The following is a 20,280-nucleotide window of genomic DNA, read 5'->3' on the forward strand; positions in this document are numbered from 1 at the left end:
CTCCAGCCGGGCCGTGGTTAGAGCACTGCCTGGGTTAGACAGTGAGTTCAAGACCAGCCTGAGTAGCTTAGGAAAAACCTGCCTCAAAACAAACAAACAAACAAACAAACAATTATCACTGGATCTGGGGGTGTGGCACAGTGGTCTAATGTGCACCTTTTCCCCAAAAGGAAAAGAAAAATAGTCTCCAAAATGGGAGAGAGGGGTTACCTCAGGACTTAAAGGTCAGCTGGACTAGATCTTCAGACTCTTGACCTCTAAAACAAGCCCCCAGTGACGAAGAGGCAGATCTCTGGAGTTGAGCCTCCCCAGTTTAGGGGGAGGAGCAGACAGTATTGTGTCTTTTCCCTCTCTGAGCGGGCACAAGGGCTCCCACACTCCAGCCAAGCCAAATGAAGGACTTTCCCAGCAAGTGGAGTGCCCTTCAGAGAGGCCAGAGTCATTGCCCAGTGCGACTGGGTAGGTTTTTCAGGCCTCTGACAGTGAACCTGGGAGGATGGCCGGCAGAGCCCACACGGGGGCCAACCTGCACGGTGAACCTGGGAGGAAGGCCGGCAGAGCCCACACGGGGACCAGCCTGCACGGTGAACCTGGGAGGATGGCCGGCAGAGCCCACACGGGGACCAGCCTGCACGGTGAACCTGGGAGGATGGCCGGCAGAGCCCACACGGGGACCAGCCTGCACGGTGAACCTGGGAGGACGGCCGGCAGAGCCCACACGGGGGCCAGCCTGGACGGTGAACCTGGGAGGATGGCCGGCAGAGCCCACACGGGGACCAGCCTGCACGGTGAACCTGGGAGGACGGCCGGCAGAGCCCACACGGGGGCCAGCCTGGACGGTGAACCTGGGAGGATGGCCGGCAGAGCCCACACGGGGACCAGCCTGGACGGTGAACCTGGGAGGATGGCCGGCAGAGTCCACACGGGGACCAGCCTGGACGGTGAACCTGGGAGGAAGGCCGGCAGAGCCCACACGGGGACCAGCCAGCACCGCAGGGGTGTGGATGGGCACTTGCCTATGCTCCAGCTGTGGAGTCTTACCTATCTCCCTGTAATAGATACTGTTGCCATATTTTAGCAGCTTTGCCACAAACCAATAAGCATCGTTGTTTCATTACTAGCAAGAAAGAAAAAAGTTACTGATTAAAATATGGTGTGCTAGAGTCAGTGAGATGGCCTAGTGGGCAAAGGCACTTGCTGCCAAACCCGAGGTTGTGAGTTCAATCCCTGGGTCCCACATGGTAGAAGGAGTGAATGAACTGTGTAAGCTGTCTTCCGATCTCCACATACCCACTCTGGTACTCAACTCCCCAATAAACAAATGACAAGAGAAATTTCAAAATATATGGCATACCACCTACTGTAAAAACCCAATTTTAGAGATGTGAAAAACTATGCTTCATAGAACCAGTAAACTATGGCATATCCCCATTTTACAGATGGAAACATCAAGGTAGCAAGAGTTAGTGCTTTGCCCCCAAACACACAGCTAATAAGTAGCAAACCAGGTTTCAAAACCTGGCCCATCTGACTCCAAACCCGAGTCTGAACCAACTGCAGAATAGTCTGCTGAATGCTGTTGGACAAGATGGACATTGGCTTGTGAAGGGTGCCTTGTGGAGTTTTGGGGTGCCCATTCTAGGCATCTGTAATTGGCAGTCGTATATTTGTTCCTCTGAGCCCATGAGAGCTGGTGGCACTAGACGGGGAAGACACCTCAGGAGGACTCGAGGTGGACTAGCTAAGGCACTAGGCCATCATGGGCCACGGGGCTGGAAACGGGCCTGACTGTGACAGAGGACCAATACCGGGAAGCCCAGAGAGATGTGGACTGGCAGTCAGGGTGGCCAGGCTGCCTGGAAAACATGATCCACATGCTCAAGTTCTCCAGGGCCCTGATTGGCAGAGACTGGGCAGGTGACTGGTCAGGTGCCTTATGCCTCATTCTGCTCTGACGTCAGGACTTTGTCCCCACCAACCCATGCTGGAGAATCTACCTACAGTCTGGAGCAGGTCAGACCCCGACGACTGCAGCTGCTCACCTGGGTGTCCGTGGAGATGCTGACATCCGATCCACGCTCCCAGTGTTGTTGGTGGGTTTCATCCAAAGGCATGATCTTGGAACACTTGTTGCCTACAGGGTGTGTTGGGACAGTCCCTGGGAAGGAGACTGTGTCACTATGTCCGACTTCCGATTCGATTTGAATCCACTAAAAGAAGAGAAATTGTGCAAAGAGACCTTGTAGACAGAGGACCAAATGCTTGGTGACAAAGATTCCAGGATTTCCCTCGAGTCCCTGAGGCTCTCCTCCCAGCCCACAAAGAGCCCCTGGCCTTCATCAGATTTCTCTGCAAGAGCTAGTTAGTGATCATTTCATACACTTGATGGCCTGGGTGGCAGCTGGGCCCCACAGAACCATCTGGTACACTTCTGGTTTTCCCTGCCCCAGTCCTGGCTCTGGCCTCTGTTCGCTCATGTGCCTGCCCTTGGAGGACTCCCAGCTGGGTTGGAAGAATCTCCCTTTATTTTTCTAGAATGGCAATACATACCTCTGAATGTCTCTACTATTATTTTTATTGATCTCTCTGGGTTTCTTTATGGCCAGAAATAAGGAATCCAATTTGATTAGGGGCTGATTTGGCCTCCAAGGCAAGAAGCATCAATACGACAGCTGAGAATCAAGCAGACGCCAATTTGGTTAGAGTTGATTAGACGCAGTTAGGGTGGTGCCATGGCCCGCCCTTGCCTGTCAACCACCCCCTCCAGCTGTCAGCTGCTGTCCCGTCCCTTTGCTGCTGACTTCCAATGGAGGAGCTAATAAAACAAGAAATGCAAGGTTCTGCCAAGATTGGGAGCAATTTACCTGTGGTGTCAATCCGGGCACCCCCATCCTCTCTGGAGGTGTGAAGAGAAGTTATATGCTAATTTTGGAGTCATACCAACTTGAGTTCAAGTCTTACCACAGAGCCCCCAGGAAAGGTCATCACCTCCCCCAGCCTCCATTCCCTCATCTGTAAAATTCGTGTATCATCTGGAAACCCTCGGGGCTGGGGACGAACCTTCAGTTGGTAGAATGCATATCTAGCTCACGTTAGTACAAATGCCAGCTCTGAACCTCTGATCCCAGCACTCGGGAGGCAGAGCCAGGCAGATCTCTGAGTTCAAGGCCAGCCTGGTCTGTAGAGTGAGTTCCAGGACAGCCAGGCTACACAGAGAAACCCTGTGTTGAACCCTCTCCACCTCCCCCCCAAATGCCAGCTCTGCCTTCTGGAGCCCTGAAACTAATGTCCTGCATCTTCCAACAGCCTGCTGCTTCCTTGTGGCTCAGCCATTTCATAGAGACCTACATAGTCCCTCAGTCCCTAATTCTACGTAACAGCAATGGACAGAAACATTAAGAACTAAGAAACGGTTCTTCTTAGAGAAACTGCTGGTCTCTACCATTTCACAACTCACTCATCACCATAAAAAAAAGTTGCCGTTTTTAAAATTGCTAATTGATTATTGATTAGCCAATGAGTTTGCTGGCTTTGGTCAGGTGACCATTTCTGGCCTTATATCTCCGTCCTCATTCCCACCTCAACACTTTGGCTGCGACCACACGTACTTCTTACCCCGATCTCCTGAGCCATGCGACAAAGGGCCTGAGGGGCAGTGGCTCTCTGTCCCATCCACCCAGGTTTGATCCATTTGGGCCACGAAAAGACCAAGCAGACGCCATAACAGGCTGCTCAGTCTTCTCTCAGAGATCAGGCCTCAATTTCAGTTTCCTGAGACTTGAGCAAGCAGTTTCTGGGAGGGCCATGAATAAAAGACATAGTCCTTGCAGTAGCTCCCTTTCTGCACATGCTCTGACTGCTCAAGGTTCAGCCAGTTGTTTATTGTCTGGGACCCCTCACCAACTTAGAGCTACGTGCATGGTTCAATGTGAACATGTGAAGCCAGCAGCCCCCATGGCAGCTCAAGGACAAAGTCTGGGACTTGTCCAGGCCTGGCCACAAATGATAACTGTAACCCCCGAAACCAGTAAATTCAAAGAAAGGTCACACACCTTCACCAAATCATATGATGCCAAGGCTTGTACCACACTGCTTGTAGGTTTTCCCTTTAAAAACCCCTCATCCTGGGAGCTCAGGGCCGACCTCTTCCACCCACTGTGTGGAGTGTTGGACACAGACTTGCTTGTTATCAGTAAAAACCCCTGTGTGTTTTGCATCGGATATCAGCTCTGTGGTGATCTTGCTCGGGGGGTCTCGCTGCTCAGCCACAACAGCCCAGAGAACAACGAACGATTGGTGGATGCAGCTCAGGCAACAGAGAGGATGTCTATTATTCATCCCTTTATTTATTTAGTTTTAATGATTTTTTTTTTTTTTTTTTTTGGTGCATCAAGCAAGGTCTTATTTTGTATTCTTAGCTGGCCTGGGACTTACTATGTAGACCAAGCTAGCCTTGAGTGCAGAATTCTGACTGCACTGTCCCTCCTCTTGAATGCCGGGGTTAAGGGCATTCACCAACACTATGGGCTTATTTTTTATTTTGAATTATGTGTATTTGTATGGGGGTGGGGTATGTGCATTGAAGTGCCCGTGGAGGTCAGAAGAGGGCACTAGGTCCCCTGGAGCTGGAGTTACAATCAGTTGTGAGCAGCCGGACTGTGGGTGCTGGAGACCAAACTCCAGTCCTTTGCAAAAGCAGCTGTTCCTCTCAGTCCTTGCTTTTGGATATATGTCTTGGAACAGAGCAGTTAGGTCGTAAGGTAGGCACACACTCATTACCTCTCCACAGCATTGTTCAAGGCTGGCCTCTGAGCTCAGCTTCTGCCATCTCCAGGTGTTCTGCTGGGCCCGCTCCAAAAGATCCTCACAGCTAGGTCTGTCGACCGCTGTACCTTACCCACCCCTCGCAAACCGTGGAATGCAATTCATCCTAATGGTCCATGGTCTTCAGGGAGGGGCTGGAGGATTTATGTGGGGAAGGATGAGAGGAGGGGGTTTGGATCCCTACTATGTGCTGACCTTCAAGAATGGCTGCTTGGGCTGGAGAGATGGCTCAGTGGTTAAGAGCACTGACTGCTCTTCCAGAGGTCCTGAGTTCAACTCCCAGCACCCACATGGTGGCTCACAACCATCTGTAATGAGATCTGATGCCCTCTTCTGGCCTGCAGGGACACATGCAGACAGAACACTGTATACATAATAAATAAATCTTTAAAAAAAAAAAAAAAAAGAATGGCTGCTCTAAGGTCACCTGTGCTCCTACACGTAACTCCTCACACAGTGCTCTGTAAGGAAGCCTAATCACTGGTTCTCCCAGGGTGATCTTTGGTGGGATCAAAGCTTAGCTTATCCTTGGGACCTTTGGAGAAGGGTAGACATTGTTTTTATGTCCCTAGCAAAGGCATTTTAGTAACAACCGATTTTCTCTCCCTAGATTCTAAGTTCTCCAAAGGTGGGAACAAACCTGTCTTGTTCACAATCATACTCCCTGCACATTCGTAGCACAGTCCCTGGAACATAGTAGGTGCTCAATAAATATTTTGGGGGTGTGAGAATGTAGCTCAGTGGTAGACCACTTGCTTTGTGTGCATAAAGCCCTGGGTTCCACCTCAAGTATGTATGTGTGTGCACGCACTTGCACACGCTTGCACATGAGGGGGGGGGAAATGCAAGAACAAACGCAAGCTGCTTTCAGTTCAAAGAGAGTTGTGACAAATCCAGGACAAGACCAAGGACCTCCCACATCCCCTCTCCCCTATCAGCCGAGACAAGCGCCCAGCTGACTCAGAGAGAGCCAGTTTCAAGGGCTGGTTGATTTCAGCATCCCCTTGTTCTTTGAAGAAAAAGCTCCCCCTCTTCCTCTCTTGGCCTGCATTGTCACAGCTTGAAATATTCTTTTGATTATGAGAACATTTTCCCATTAAGTGTGCGATTCCAGCTCCTCCCCACCCCCACCCCCCAGTATTTATGACCCCATAACTCCGGGGCCCGTCACAACTGGTGCTGCGAAAGTGTATCTGAGTGTAATGAAATAATTCCACGAAAATCGTGGCGAGAGGCTGTCAGCTTCCCCCCGCCTTACCAGCTATCAGGGGATGGGGTACATAAATCACAGCCTCCCTTAATTAAGTAAAACATTTTAAGGGGAAAAAAAACAAATTAATTACCACATCATGGCACCACCCCAGCCGATTACCCAAATGGTTCACATTCCATAAACCCTGACTGAATTTAGAACTAATTGTTGCTCTTCGTGTTTGTGTCTGCCTTCCCACACACTGAAGACCCGCTTCCAAGGTCGGCAGTTCGGGAAGGCTCCTCCATCCAAAATGATGTAAGTTGTCATAAAACCAAGAAGTCATGAAGAATCATGGTTTATTTTTTCTTTTTTAAATTGACGTTGTTTTTGGTTTTCGAGCTGAAAACACAGGCTATGTGAGATTGTAATTGAAGTATCCACAGCATTTGGTGTGGGGCCTTGGCTTGATCAAGTTCCTGAGTGCTGTGTGAATTTGAACAGGAACCGGACGTCTCTGTTCTCTTCTGGTCACTGGTAGTACACTGTCCATCCTGCAGGCAACTTGTAGGCTGATCCCTCACCTCCCAGCATAGAGCTCCAACAGGAGGTGAGGGTCACCTCTGAGCCTACAATCTTGATGTCCTGATTTTTATTTTAATGTGCTAGGGATTGGACTCAGGGCTTCCTGCATCCTAGGCAAGCGCTCTGCCGACCAAGCTGCATGCCCAAACCTATGGCATTAATTCTTGAACCCTTTATTCAGACTAAAATTTTAAAAACAGATGGCTTTAGGGATGCTGATGTCTAGTTGAGCAGTGTGGTGTTCCAAGAAATAGCCAAATGCCAAGATATCTGTGAGTGTAATACTGTCATTAGAGTGTGTATAAAAAGTTAGGGATAATTTAGCTCTCCAGTGGAATTCTCGAGTTCCAACCTGAACAGGGATGAGTCTCAATAGGAAGGCTCTGGCCTTCCTGAGGACCCTTCAGGGCCTCGAATGTTGCTTAATCCCACCTCCTGGGTCTCTGGAGGCTGGGAGCTTTTTCAGGATCAGTGGCCATCTGTTTCTGCTTGGATCCTGCCAGAACCCTCTCTGGAAGCCAAGGATGAGGCATGAGCTTCTGGGCTGCTCTCTTCAGGTCAAGTGCGTGGTGGGGGTGATGGCCATTTTTGGTTGTCGACCTGACTACATCTGGAATTAAATAAAACCAGATGTTATCAGATGTTACTGGACTGGATATTGTTAATATATATAATGGAGTTTTTATCTGAATCTGTCAAATGTTAATGGAATAGATATCATTAATGTAATTTTTGTCTGTATATATTGTATATACTTATTAGATAGTTTTTCTTGTATTAGTTATAAGCTTTCTTTAATTTTAGACAAAAAGAGAGGAGATGTGGTGGTATTGTGTTCCCCAAAATATTGTGTACCTTAATAAATTTATTAAGGTTCCTTCCTTCCTTCCTTCCTTCCTTCCTTCCTTCCTCCCTTCCTTCCTTCCTTCCTTCCTTCCTTTTTCTCTCTCGTTCTTTCTTTCATTCTTTTTGGGGAGGAGGGGCATTGAGACAGGGTGTCTCTGTCTGGCTCTGGTTATCCTAGAACTCACTCTGTACATCAGGCTGGTTTCAAACTCAGAGATCTGCCTGCCTCTACTTCCAGAGTCCTGGAATTAAAGGCATGCACCATCACTAACCATTGGGATTTTTTCTTAATTAAATAATGTGAAGTGGGAAGACCCACTTCTAACTGGATCTCTGAGGTGGGGAAACCCACCTTTCATCTAGGCCACACCTTCTGCTGACAGCCTGTATAAAAGTCTATGGAAGAAGGAAGCTTGCTCTCTTGGCCTGCTTGCTCTTGCTGGCAAGTCCATTCCTTCACTAGCATGAGAGGCTACTTTTCTGGAATTCTGGTATATGCACACTGAAGACCAGCTGAGACATCCAGCCCTGTAGACAGAACAACTACTGGATTCTAAGACCTTCTGTTGGTAGACAGCTGTCTCAGTGAGGGTTTCTACTGCTGTGAAGACACAGCATGGCCATGGCAACTCTTATAAAGGAAAACATTTAATTGGGCTGGCTTACAGGTTCAGAGGTTTAGTCCATTAGCATCATGGTGGGACATGGTGGCGTGCAGGCAGACACGGTGCTGGAGAAGGAGCTGAGAGTTCTACATCTTGATCTGCAGGCAGCAGAAGAAGAGACTGTGTACTGGGCATAGCTTGAGCATATATGAGACCTCAAAGTCTGCCCCTACAGTGACACACTTCCTCCAACAAGGCCACACCTACTCCAAAAGGCCACACCTCCTAATAATGCCACTACCTATGGGCTAAGCATTCAAACACATGAGCCTATGGGGGCCATATCTATTCAAACCACAGCAGCCATTGTTAGACCAGCTGGACCGCAGTCTGTAAGCCATCCTAATAAATCATATCTATATCTACATATTTATATCTTCATTCCATAAGTTCTGTTCCTCTAGAGAAGCCTGACGAACACAGGCAGAGTGGTCTGGATACTCTCTTTGAGATGTCAGCTGGTAAAGTGAGGGTCTAGCATGGGAACCTAGCCCTGGGGTCAATCTTCAGTTCTGTATAAATTAAATATGCTGCACATCTAATTCCAGCACTCAGGAGGTGGATGCAGGAGGATCCAGTGTTCAAAGTCCTTCAACCCTAGACCCAGAGAAAATCAGTGCAGAGGGAAGGCAGGAGGGGGTCGGGCTAGGATGGACATCGACTGTCTCCTCAGACAAGTCTCACCATCAGTGCCAAAAGCTTCACAGCCAATGGTACAAAGGATCCTGTGGAGGTTGACGCCATCAGGTGTGGGCTCTGGAATTCAGTGTGCTAAAGCTCCATCATCACTTGAAAGTCTTTAGTCGTCGGTGTCTAGGCATCCATGTGTAGGAAGTGCTGTCCCTTTTCCAGGGAGGACCAAGCAGGACCAAGGCCCAATGGCCTGAACTTCAATTTCAACTCTGTCCATATCACTGCAACCTCAGGTGGATGATGTCCTCTTGCCTTAATTTTCTCCTCTGCGCAGTGAGAGTAGCATGTTTGGAGGCTGAGATGGATCCATGCATTAATGCTTATGGCACAGACATCACCAATGTCATCATCGCCATCATCCACAATACGAAGAGAAACTGAGGACCAGAGAAGGGTCCAGGATGATCCAGAGTTACACAGCAATCCATGGAACCAGAAGGTCAGCTGTGTCCCCCATCTGTATAGCTGGCTGGCATCCTACCCAATGTCACAGTCACGGGCTGAGGAACAGGGCAGGGTAGATGATCTGGGGCGTTTGCCCCTTGTCCCCTGTAACTATCCTCTCTGTAACTATCTGTTTCTGCTCATCCTTTTAGGGGCTCAGCCAGGACCTCTTTCCTTTCTGGGGAAGACACCCCGGGATTCCTGATGTTAGGATAAATATATCCTCACCATTTTCAAATGTCATCAATTCTTTCTTGCACCCAAGCGATTTGCCGTATCTGAAGCCACCTGGACGGCTGTGTCAACGACCGTGAACTTCCCACCGCTGCATGGTCCCTCTACTCTCAGGGGAAATTGTTCTAAAGTACAGAGCACATTGGCTCACATCTCTACTTAAAACCCTCCAAGGTATGGCTGGGTCAGGAAAATGTTATGAGCACAGAATGGAGCATCATCCAAGCTTTAAAAGGGAAAGCTGGGGCCAGAGAGATGGCTCAGCAGATCAAGGTGCTTGTCACCAAGGCCAGTGACTTGAGGTCAAGTCCTGGCTCTTACATGGTAGGAGAGAAATGATTCCCACAAGTTGTCCTCTGACCTCCACATGTGCGCCATGGTACATGTACACACGGACATCTAAAATAAACAAAAAACAAATAAATAAACGAATAAATAAATAAATAAATGTAATAAAGGAAAGGCAAAAAGAAAGAGCCCCCTTCACTGGACAACCTTGAGGACTGAATGTTACTGTTTGAATAAAAAATGTTTCAATGTTTCTCCCAGGCTCATGAACTTAAGTCCTCATCTCCACCTGGTAGTGGTTTTTGTTGTTGTTTATTTGATTTTTCCTTTTGGTGAAGGAGTGTGTGTGTGTGTGTGTGTGTGTGTGTGTGTGTGTGTGTGTATGTTTGGGACAAGTTCTCACTATGTTGAGTGTGTGTTTTTTGCGACAAGTTCTCAACTATGTTGCCCTGGCTAACCTGGAACTCATTATGTAGACCAGGCTAGCCTTGAACTCTCAGAGATCTACCTGTGCTCTTTTGAGAGGTTTAGAGACTTCAGGAGGTTGTGGGTTACTGGGGATGTGTTTGGTCCCGGGTCCCTTCCTCTCTTTCAGCTTCCTGTCCACCATAAAGTAAAGAAACTCCTTTCCCAAGAACCAAATCATACACACTCTCCCTAAAGCCTTCCTTTAGCCCCTGTCCTCCAGGGAGCCTGATGCCAAAGCATGTTCCTCTGTGCCACCACCCCTTCCTTGGGGACAGTTTAACGGGGTTCACCATGTGCAGATGACTGCCCCTGTGCCACCACCCTTCCTTGGGGACAGTTTAACGGGGTTCATCGTGTGCAGATGCTATGCCCAAACTCTAAGCACTGGAATCTTGGTGAGTGCTCGTGATGACCCTGGATTATCCACATTTCACGGATGTGGAACTGAGTCTCAGAGCCAGCATACATCACATTACCAGCAAACCTTCTGAATTCTAGAGAAAAACTTCTGACAACTTGTGACAGTCAGCTTTCTGTGACTATAACAAATGCCTTGGATGAACCAACCCACAAAAAAGAAAGGTTTGTTTTGGCTCACAGTTTTAGAGGTGTCAATCAATGGTAAATTGGTCCCATTGTTTTGGGCTGTGGTGGTACAGTCCATCCTAACAGGAATGTGTGGCATGGGGGACCACTCACCCATCTCATAGCAGAATATAAAGGGAGGAAAAAGTTGGAGTTCCTTTATCCCCTCTAAGTGCATGCCCCCATGGCTTCAAATATCCCACCAGAACCACTCCTTAGAGATTTCATCACTTCCCACCTTGGGGACCAAGCCTTTAACAAATTGCTCTTTGAGGGACATCCATCCAAGCCAGAGGACCATTTGATTCTGTTCTCCCAACACCACCCGGGAACATCACACCATCTATACATCATTTTTCTCCACCCCCACCCAGCCCCAGTGCAGGGGAGGTGTGTGGCTTAGTCATCCCAGAGCGTGGCACGGAGCAGGGGCTCATTTTGCTGAACGTCTGCCGGATGCCCTGGAGTGAGTCACTGTCCACACTCAGTCCTCTAATTCTGCTTCTGCCACTGTTTCCCCTCCAGGAATTGGCAGGTTGGCAATCGCCAAAGAAACATCTCCAGCCGATCAATAAATAATAATGTTGGAGAATTTAAAATAAGAATCTGGATTATTAAAGTTACAAATCTTTGGTCTTTATGCCTTCAATAAAACATGCATCTATTAATAATGAACACTGGCTCGGGCCTGCTTAAGCTGAGAAGGGGAAAAAAATGACCAGTCAAAAGATGCTAATATTTTTTCTTTTTACCCAGCTTGGTTGCCAAGCCGCTGCTTCCATGACAAATTGTTCGTCATTTGAAAAGGTTTAAAAGTTTTAACAGCACAAAAGGGAAATTGGAGACCAAATGCTCAGCCTTGTGAACCTTCATGGTCGTTCTGAAGTCGCTCCTCTCGGTGGACCTGTGTCCCCCGGCTTCTCTCTTAGCCCCTAATGGCCCCTTCTCTTGTTTGCTCTTTTTCCCTCCAGATTTCTTCTGTCCTCCCCTCACCCCCCGCCTGACCTCATCCACTCCTAGTACGTGAAAAGGCCTGGCTCGTCCCCGGTGCTGCATCCACCGGGTGTGGTGGCACAAACCTGCAAGCCCAGGCCTCAACTAACTTGTGAGTTCAAAGCCAGCCTGGGCCACATGAGAATCAATCCCAATCTCTCTGTCTCTGTCTCTCTGTGTGTGTGTTTCTCTCTGTCACTCTCCATCTCTCTCTGTCTCTCTTTGTCTCTGTCTCTATGTCTCTGTCTCTCTGTCTCTCTCCCTCTCTGTTGAGAAACCAGCCCATCTTCATTTTGTTCCTAGGAGCCATTTTGAGTTTCTCCCAAGGTAATTTCTGTTTACTATAAAACTTGAGTTTCTGTTTCTCAGAGCTGGGCTGTGCTCTACCCCAGTAATCATAGAATTAACTGTACACCAACTCCTCAGAGACCCCTGTTCTCAGAAATGTCCTATACTCATTGTTCCAGGACCCACTTTCCTTAACTGCCTGGTCTTGCTTCTGTAACCATGCTTACATGCAAAATTCCCCACCCTATGGTTTTTGTCCTATAAAAAGGGCTTGGGAAATTGGCTCAGGGTTGGTCTCATGAACCCTGCCTTTGGGGAGACTGAGGGCTCTCTAACAGGCCCAAGCATGGCAAACATGGCACTGGCAGGTCTGGCCGCCCCCCTGCCCTCCCCCTTTATAAACTGTTAGATTTCATTCTTAAAGCTAGCCCCTAAGGTCTGTTCCCTTATTTGGTCACAGACTCATTCCTGAGACTAAACACCAAAGTCCAGCAAATCAAACTTCGTTATTTAGACTAACCTGTCCAATCAGGACTTACCAACTCCCTTTTCTCCTTAAAAATGTCCAATTTAGAGGCAGCCTTCCCCCAACTTCCCACTTGTCCCCTCTTGGATAATAAGTCTCAAATCTCCTTCGTGCTGAGAACCTGGTGTCTGGATGTGTTCTGTGCCGACTCCAAGGCCCCCTACATTGGTTCCATAACTGGAAATCATGACTTGGATTGGTCTACAGGACCCTCAGCCCAGTTCTCCCACTTTCTGGACTATCCAGTGCCTACACCTTCCTTCATCCAACAGTGGCTAATTGGTGAGTTTCCCTTCCTAGGAGTCCAGAACATTCCCCAGGACATCAGGTCCCGCGTGCCCAGCATCCCTGCTCTGTTTTGTGGAGGTGGGGAGAAAGCGCCCCGTCACAACCTTCAGTGGCTCTGGTGACTCCTTCGGATGGCTGTGGGCACACTCCACTCAGTTCAGTGTGGTTGGCAGTTTTCCTTTCTCTTTTGGTGTCCGTTCCTAAGCATCCAGCAATGGGTCTCTGGATTTCTCCTTGGACTGCTGTGTCACTCTCTTGGTGACAGAGCTTGGGTGACAACCCCTCCCTCTCAGAGACATGTCTGTTGGCGACTTGAGAACCTTGAAGATGCCTTTAGTTCTCAACCTGGCTCCCTGACAGGCCTCTAGGATGTCTCCTAAAGACTCCGACTCCAACTCACACCCAACATTACTGGTGCATCTTAAAACTCAAGAATGGCCCTTAGGCTCCCTAGATATCAAACAAAATGACAACCTTTACAAATTTTGTGGGCCCATGCATTGATGGAAGAAGATCCTCCTCTCCCTCCCCGCCTCCATACTCTGAAGACTTCCAATTCTGCGCCTGCTTCTAATCTCCACTCCAAGCCTTTCTCTTGCACTTTATGTGCCCTGTCTCAGGTCCCATTGGCCATCAAAACCTCCAGTGCCACCACTGTGCTGCAGGAACAGTGACTGACAGGCAGCCCAGTGCTCAGGGCCTGCCCCCTCAGCTGCTCCGATGTCTCAATTTGACAGCCACCAATTTGGCTCTGATGTGTACACAAATAAAGCTTGCTTTAATTTGGCCATAATTTGGGTCAGTGGTCTTTCTTCTTGAGTCTGTGGGATTAGCAGTGTGTGTGTGTGTGTGTGTGTGTGTGTGTGTGTGTGTGTGTGTGTGTGCTGGGAGATAGCTAAGTTGGTTAAAGTGCCTGCATCACATGCATGAGGATTTGAGTTCAGATGCCCAGCACTCATGTGCTGGTGCGGTCATGCACATCTATAATCCTAGTGCTAAGGGGTAGAGACAGGCAGATTTTCAGGATCAGTTTGGCCAATCCGTGAATGCTTGGTTCAGTGAGAGATCTTGTCTCAAAAGATAGGGTGGGGAGGGTAATGATAGTGGAAGATATCTGATATTGACCTCTAACCTACACACACACACACATATATATGTATATGTATATGTGTGCATGCACCAGTATATATGCAGTCACACACACACACACACACACACACACACACACACACACACACACAAACTCACACACATACACAAGAATGAAAAAAAGACTGGAGGGTGCAGGGCTTGCATCATTTGGACCTTACATGTCCCTAAAGGCATGTGTATATTAGCAAGGCAGAACTGTATGTATATTAGCAAGGCAGAACTGTATGTATATTAGCAAGGCAGAACTGTATGTATATTAGCAAGGCAGAAGTATTCTGTTGTCGCTAGTTCTCGTCTCTCGGTAACTCACACAGGGCTCTGTGCCTCCCGGTTTGTGGATGCTCTCGTAGGACACCGTTTAACCATAGTGATGTCATGCAAAGTGGTTGGCCACAAAGCTCCAACAATGTGATTCATCAGAAAGGACTGTCAGTGAAGACAGACAAATTGTTTCCTATCACTTGACAGTATTTCAGTACAGTGACTTGACCTTCTTCTTTCATGCCCATCCTTTTGGAGAGTGGTAAAGAGTCCTTCCTTAGCACCACCACCGGTCAACGAGAGATGAAGGGGGTGTCGTTGTGAACTTAGTAATCAAAGTATGTCACCTTCTAGTCACTTGCCAGCGACATCGGTTTTGCAGATCAGGAGGCATTTCCTCCTCATCCTTAAAACCTTTACCTCTTTCTTTACATTTTTAAAAAAGTCTCTATGTGTGTATGTGTGAGTACAGACTTGTATGTACCATGATGTGAGTAGAGGTCAGGGCATCTTGGGTGGCCAGTCCTTGCCCTCCACATTATTAGAGACAGTTTCCTGCTCTGCTTGCTGGCTTGCCTGCTTCTGGAGATTCCCCACTTCCCAGATCCCAGCAGGGGTGCGGGAGATTCAAACTCGGGTCCTCACACTTGCAGGACAGGGCTTCACCCCCTGAGCCATTTCCCCAGTCTCAACCTTCACACTTTCTGTAGTAACCGAAGGCTCAGTCCACAGTATGATGACCGTCTTTTTTCCCCTGTGAAACGTTTTACGATTTGGAAAGGCCTTTTGTTCTTTGTTGAGACAGAATCTTGCATTGTAACTCAAGCTGGCCTCAAACTCACTAAGCAGCACAGGCTAGCTTTAAATATGTAATCCTCTGGCCTCAGCTTCTTGAGTTCTGGGATTACAGTTGTGCAGCATCGTGCCTGATTCACGACACAGTCAAAATGTTGGGCTGTGGAGCCTGGTGAGAGGCCTCAGGTCGCGAGGGTATGTATTTGAAGGAGGCTGTAAAACCCCGCCCCTTCCTGCTTGCCAGGTTCTCCTACTTGTAGAAGTGCCGTAGTCCTGATGAGAGACCAGGCAGTGAAGAGCTGACCTTGCCTGGAGAACTGGGAAACACAAGGGGAAGATGCCATGGAGCTGGGCCTTGAGGAGAGGAATTGGGGTTGGCTCGGGGGAAAAAGGGTGCTAATGCCGCTTTCCACAGGGAAGTGGCGGGTGCTCTTTCTAGCATATATTTTCACTTTTAAAATTGTCTCTTTTTCTTCCTCTTTCCCACACCTCTACATTCACAAACACACTGCATAACCATTAGGATTCTTGTTTGCAAGTGACAGAAAACTCGCCCCCACGTGGCTGACGGGAAGGGGGTGCTGAGGTTCATGTCATCGACAGGTTCAAAAACAGATTCAGACACAGGGACTCGAACAATGGTGCCATAACTTGGCCTTCTCTCCGAAACCAAGGTCTTAGCCTGCTCACTCCCTGGAACAGAGAAGGCTGCCCCAGCACCAGGTCTCGGTCATCTCAATGGCAGTTAATGGAGACCCTCTGTAGCTGAGATGCATTGGATTTCATTAGAGATGGAGCTGAATTCTTTGTATGAGGTCTGACAACTGTGAGGAAGTGATCTCCTAAAGAAAGTAGGGCAGATGAATGGGTCGTTAGCCACGGAAACTGTACATGTCTGTTTCCACGGAGTAGATGCCAGGAAGATGTAAGCTTCAATGATTGAAGAGCCCCCAGGAAGGACAGAACTTGAGCCCTGAGACACAAGATAGGAAAGGACTCAGCTGGCCCAGAGCTCCGAAGTCACCAACGTGTTCACTAGGCCAATGAGGCTGTGTAGACCAGAAAAGGGCCCTGTCCAGGGTCACAGCTGGCTAAATCAGAGCTCAGACTCAAACACAGGTGATTCGAAGGCCAGAACCAAGCTCTGTGGATGTGGCAGCTGCCACATTCATTAGCTCCCCCATATCTGCTTGTTTCCTTGTATATTTTTACAAGGTTGTTAATTACCAGCCATAAAGCTCGGCAAACATTTTGATAGGCTTTAAAAGCTCATGAAAGCCGCATTACATTTTAAGGCATGGTTCCCTAATTACCCAATTAACTGTCAGACTCATATCCTGCTGGTTTCCAGATGAGGCGAGCCCTGCCTCTCGTATTCCAATCCAGCTCCGTTGGACAGGCCTGGAGTGTTCTCGTCATGATCTCTCTGCAGTACAAAGACACTGGCTTAGAGATGCCTGTGCAAACAGGTGGTGCCTGGCCAGCTTAGCTTAGGATCATCCCAGGCTGAGATCTGGCATGTGGGGGCTTCCTCAGTGATGCTGCCATCCCAGATGTCTGCCCTCCTTCATAGCCTTGGCTATGTGTCTGTGCTCCCCTCATCAGCTGATAGACACAGACGGACCCCTGACCCCTGAATGTCTCAGTTCTGACCCGTGACACAAGCCAACTAGAGGCAACTCAGGACAGAGAAAATGGAGCAGGTATGGTGTTATTGATTTCTCAGGGCTGCCGTCACAACAGCCTGGAGGGCTTCAAGACAGGGACGTATTACTTACAGCTCTGGAGACTGGAAGTCTAAGATGCTGGTAGGGTGTCTCCTGGGCCTTCTTGTCTTTGGCTTGTTAATGGCTGCCTGTTCACTGTATCCTCTCTCCTAGTCTCAATACCTGGCATCTTTTTGTGTGTTCAAATTTCCCATCTTGGCCATGTATTTTACGGCTCTCAGCAGAGCTGAATGTCAAGTAGTCTAAGGATTAAAGTTAGACCCTTTAAATAAAGACCTAAAAATTAGAAGTCTTTCAGGAAACTTGGACTTAGATCGTGAATTGTATTCTTAAATCTAAATGCCTGCTTCTTGAGGTCTTCCTATAGAATTTCTTGGATTTTTGCCCTTGTAGGAGCAGAATGTTCCTGGTAGAGTCTGGGGTCAGAGAGGGGTAGGTGAGGTAACAGAGATGCCAGTTACAGATGGGCATGTGCCAGGTGGTGGGAGATATCTTAAAACCAAGGTCCAGGGCTAGAGAGGTGGCTTAGCAGTTAAGAGCTCTGGTTGCTCTTCCTGAGGACCCGGGTTCTATTCCCAGCCCCCACATGGCAGCTCACAACTATCTATAACTCCAGTTCCCAGGGATCCAATGAGCTCCTCTGGCCTCCACACACATAGTGCAGACATACATGCAGGCAGAACACTCACATACATTAAATAGAAACAAAACAAGAACACCACCACCCAGGGTCCAGCCCTGGGGTCAATGATAAAGAATAACATGATTTTATAATAAAGATGGCATGTTGGTTACTTTTCTCATTACTATGACAAAATAGTAGTAGTGAAAGGGCGAGTTTAGGGTAGAAAGGCTTATGCTGGCTCACAGCTCAAGGAGACAGAGTTCATTCGGAAGTGGAGGCAGCTGGTCACACTGCTCCACAGCCAGGAAGCAGAGCAGGATGGACACTGGCACTCAAGCGCTCAGGTTGCTTTCTCTTTTTTATTCTGAGGCCTCAGCCCATGGAGTGGTGCCACCCTCATTTAAGATGGGTCTTCCCACTCAATTAACATAATCAAGATAATCCCGCACAGAGGTTTATCTCCTAAATGATCCTAGATCTTGTCAAGTTGACCAATGTTAGCCATCACAGATGGTGAATGTGATCACAATCACACCACCTCCTATCTACAGAAAAGACAACTTTGCTTTCCACTGGGCTGAGTGTCCAGTCCAAGAATAGGATCATACTCAGTGGTCAAAGGGTAAGATGACCGGGGGTAGCTGGGAAATGGAGTTTTTTTTGGGTCAGGTCAGGCTAGTTGGCAGTGAGGTTGAGAACACTGTAAGGAGGTCAGAAGCCATCTGGGGCTTAGTCTATTCTGGGAAAGGGCTAGTTCTGGTGGTCAGATGCCCAGCAGGACTGAGCAGGACCATCCTTCTGGGTGGCTTCCATCCTTCACCATCTAGTATGTCTCAGCCCCAATCTGTTTGACACACCTGATGTATTTCAATGGTTGCCTCCACACTGCAGAACCACAGCCTGTTCTGCCCCCTCCTGTCCACTCACCTTCAAGAACGTAATGAGTTTGTCTAGGTTAAAATGTTTTATTGAAGCCCAGTGATGGTGGTATCACTGCGGGAATAAATCCTAAACTAATAAAAGTTGAGTGTAATGTAAAATAGCAATTAATCTCTGTTGTAGAGAATAGGAAAAAATGAACAAGCCATTGTTGAAATATTTATTAGCAAGAAAGACTGGACAGGTACACTTGTTCTGAATGGTGGCCACTTGGGTTTTTGGGTCGTGTTTGTTTGTTTTTGTTTTCTGCCTTTCAAGCTTGGGTATCATTTCTCAGGAGCCACCCACCTTATATTTTTTTGAGACAGGGTCTCTAACTAGCCTAGAGTTTGCCCAGGAGGCTAGGCTGGCCGGCCAGCAAGCCCCCGGGATCTGCCTGTCTCCCTGGCACTGGAATTACAGGCATGTTTCACCACATCCAGCTTTTTTTTTTTTTCCAGAATGCAAAAGCAAGGTTTAATTCTGGATATCCAAAAGCAATATAAGCCTAGGCAGGGATTTCGTCCAATACATCCAACGCAGTGGAGGCTGGAGGAAGTGCCACCTATCTGCAAGCTCAGCTTTTAAAGGGGAAAATCACAAGGTTACATCATTTAGGGGTGCTAGTACAGGTACAATTCTGATTGGCTCGCTTCTAGGGACTTCTAGAAATTACTTCTAAGGGAGTGGTTACCTGCCACCATTTCTCATTGGCTGCCCTCAGGTGGGGGCATTTCTGTGGTCAGTTACCCTGGAAACCAGGGAGAGGACATTCCATAGTCTGGCAGGCATTGCCTTGTGACTATCTTGTGACTCTGTACTTTTATACTTTCTGGTTTCTGGAATCTGAACTGACTGGTTTTAGTAACTAATGGCCTATTCCCAAAAGGAGAAATCTTAGGCCTTAGTTTTTGGGTGAAAGCATTTCTAAGATGGCTCATTTTGGTCTCACATTTCCTCCTTCTCATGTGCCTAATGAAACCCAATCATGGGTTTGGGGCAGTTAGCTCGTAAGTATCCCTAATAATGGCCATATTATCTCTATGTCAGGGAGTTTTCTTTTGACCCAGCATTTCAGTCTTTTCTGAACAGGGAACATGGGTGACGTATTCTCTTCTGGAACTGCTTCAAGCTGGCATTGGGGCGCCGTTGTCAAGGGGCCCTCTTGCGGGCCGCAGAAATATATCATAAGAACTCAGCTGGTTATGGCAAAGTCACTACCTGGAGGGATCAGGGAATTCCTCCAGAGGAAGCCAAATCCCAAGGAGTTTTTGGTGTTACTTGGCTTGTTATATATCAGCTGTATTCTGTTATGAAAATCATGTGTGCCTTCATAGTTTTCCCAATTGACTTTCCCCTAAGAAGGACTAACAGTGTAGACTGATCACTCTCTGGACATACACATTCCAGGTATTTGGAGAACAGCCTCAGGAAAGGCTTTCTCTGGAACCAGTTATCTCCCTTAGCCACTTTCAAGGACTACAGGAAACACCACCCAGGTGGACGCCCAACTGCCAAAGACTAACAATGATAACAGCCCACCTGAAAGTCTCCTGACTTAAATTCCACAAGGAGACACCACCCAGGGGGGCGCCCAACTTCCAAGGACTAACAAGTGATAGTAGCCCACGTACAAGTCTCCTGACTTACAGTAAATTCACAAGAGGACGCCGCCTAGGCCAGGTGGACACTAAGTAATAGTTTTACACAATTTAGCTTAGGCCCTCCTTTCTTACAGCCTTACTAACTTTATAGACCTCTAACTACTTACCTAACCACTTCTAGGAATATTTAGATAAACTTCTGTGCTAACAGCTATGCTCAGCCAGAACTCCCAGTTCAAGCCTCCCTGTGTAATTATTATTGGTAGCATCTGGCCAGGT

Source organism: Peromyscus maniculatus, chromosome 4 (genome assembly GCF_049852395.1).
Source record: "Peromyscus maniculatus bairdii isolate BWxNUB_F1_BW_parent chromosome 4, HU_Pman_BW_mat_3.1, whole genome shotgun sequence".
NCBI classification, from domain to species: Eukaryota; Metazoa; Chordata; class Mammalia; order Rodentia; family Cricetidae; genus Peromyscus; species Peromyscus maniculatus.